The following is a 2,224-nucleotide window of genomic DNA, read 5'->3' as shown; positions in this document are numbered from 1 at the left end:
TAAAACTTTGTGTTCAAGACCATAATATTTTGCAACCATTGATATAGAATCATAAATAAATTGTGCATTATGTCTTCGGTCTTCATCATATTGAAATGCTAAAATACGTTTTTGCATAATAAAATCACTATTTATCTAATGACAAGTAACAGTTAAATAATCATATTTATTTATAGCACGACCAAGATCAGATTTAAGTGAAACTCTACATGGAAGATTTGTTAATAACCAACGTAAATAATATGCATATTGTCCATGAAGTCTAAAAATATCTGATCTACTAGTACTTCTAGGGATACCGTTAAAAAGGAGATTATAAATTTATTTTCAACCAGAATGCTCATTGTCTATATGTCTAGTCAATTGATCCATTCCACCTCTATTACCCCCGGTCTTATGCTCATTTTTTTTTTTGACAATCTTTACATTGAACTTTAGTTGTTCCGGCTATGCGTTCAAAATAATGTCATACTAAACTAGTTTTTTTTCTTTCTTTTACAGGTCTTAGAGAAAGATTAACAGTTTTAGATTGAACATTACCTAAATCTACATCACGACTAGTTGGTGTAACTCCACATCATCATTATCATCTTGTCTATTTCTACTTCAAATTCATTTGGTTCTTCTATACAGTATATTTTTTGATATTCATTTTCATTCATATTATGTGCACCTATACCTATTTCTCAAAGTTCACTAGGTGGTGCTTCAGGCATGTGATAATAATTTCTACTTGTACTACCTCTACCGGAAGCATTTTTTTCTTACTACCACTACTTCCATCGGGACACAAATTTTTAATACTTTTATCTATATTTTTTAATCTATCCATTATGCAAATTAAACTAATAAAAATTATAAACACAAAAATTAAATATTTAAATATACTAGAATTAATTTACTAAATAAAAGCAAGAGAAAGAACGATTATACCAAATTGCCGGAATCAAACAAAGAATCGTAAAATTGATGAAATGTTGAACACTTGAAAGTTAAAAACTTTCAATTGATGTTGTTAATTGCAAAAAATAATAAAAGATTGATATCACTTTAAGAGAAAATTGAGAAATTGAGAGAATTAGATGATTGTTGGTGGGAAAAAATGATTAAATGTGTTAGATATTTATAAAAAAAAGATTTGATTAATTAAAAAAAAAATTCTTTATAAAGGCATATATTCAGATTTGGCCCAAAAGCTAAAATTCCCAAAAAAAATTTAAAAAAAATTTGCGAACCGGGCCAGTCTTACCGGTCTAAGGCAAAAAATAGAGCGGATCAACCCAATTTTTTTTGTTGGGCCGGTGGCCGATCCGGTCTCCCCCGTGCCGGCCCCTTAATAGGCCGGTCTTAGGGGGCCAACCGGCCCATTTGACAGCTTTACATTTAGCAAAAATAATTTAGGGGTTATTTGATTACTGGTTAAGAAAAATATTATATATGTATTAGATTTTGTATAAGCAATACCATATTTGATGGTTGGTTAGGACTATGCATAAAATTAATACTGTGTTTGATTTGTAATTTAAAAATCCGCACAACTAATACATGTATAAATTATGAAGAAATATATGTATAATTTTAAGAATGATAGAAGATGTAATAATTAATACATGAATAACTAAACTTTGCATAACTAATTCCTCGATAAAACAATACATAAATTTCTTCATAACTAATCCACGTATTATTAATACCTGTGTAACTCTAGCTAGATACCAAACGACCCCTGATGATGTACTATACATCAAATGGAGACTTGAAAGCATCATAGGGGTGGTGGCGCAGTTGGCTAGCGCGTAGGTCTCATAGCTTCTGAGTTATCCTGAGGTCGAGAGTTCGAGCCTCTCTCACCCCATTTCTTTTTAAATCAAAATTTTCAATTACATGTTGTGGCTTCTTTAATTTACTTGGATAGAATAACATCAAACACTTTTTTTTGTTAAATAAAATGAGATTTTTGAGATTGACATTAATCATTCTTTTATGAGTGAACTTTTTGATGAATCGCTTGAAGCTTATGGTTACCTTCATGACATTGATATTATGATAAAAAGGATATTAAATAAAAGAATTCTCTCTTTGGTTTTTGTCCTCGTCAATTTGTTGACATTGATTTTAATTTTATCACTCATATTATATTCTTCTACGTCCAGAAATCTTTCTGTTTCTTTATCTGGCTTATATTCTTCATATAGATATTTTTCACTCCCTTCTCCACTAAATA

General features: G+C 29.9%; 1 non-coding gene across 1 annotated transcript; it reads left to right on the top strand.

Moving 5' to 3' along the window:
- Positions 1–1,770: 1,770 nt before the first annotated feature.
- On the top strand, positions 1,771–1,855 carry TRNAM-CAU (transfer RNA methionine (anticodon CAU)). Its single transcript is given in 2 exon segments — positions 1,771–1,808; positions 1,820–1,855. It is a non-coding gene; the product is annotated as a tRNA-Met (tRNA).
- Positions 1,856–2,224: the final 369 nt, after the last annotated feature.

The sequence above is a fragment of the Solanum dulcamara genome, chromosome 1 (genome assembly GCF_947179165.1).
Source record: "Solanum dulcamara chromosome 1, daSolDulc1.2, whole genome shotgun sequence".
NCBI classification, from domain to species: domain Eukaryota; kingdom Viridiplantae; phylum Streptophyta; class Magnoliopsida; order Solanales; family Solanaceae; genus Solanum; species Solanum dulcamara.
The sequence above is the reverse complement of the archived record's forward strand: the minus strand, read 5'-3'. Positions and strand labels throughout refer to the sequence as shown.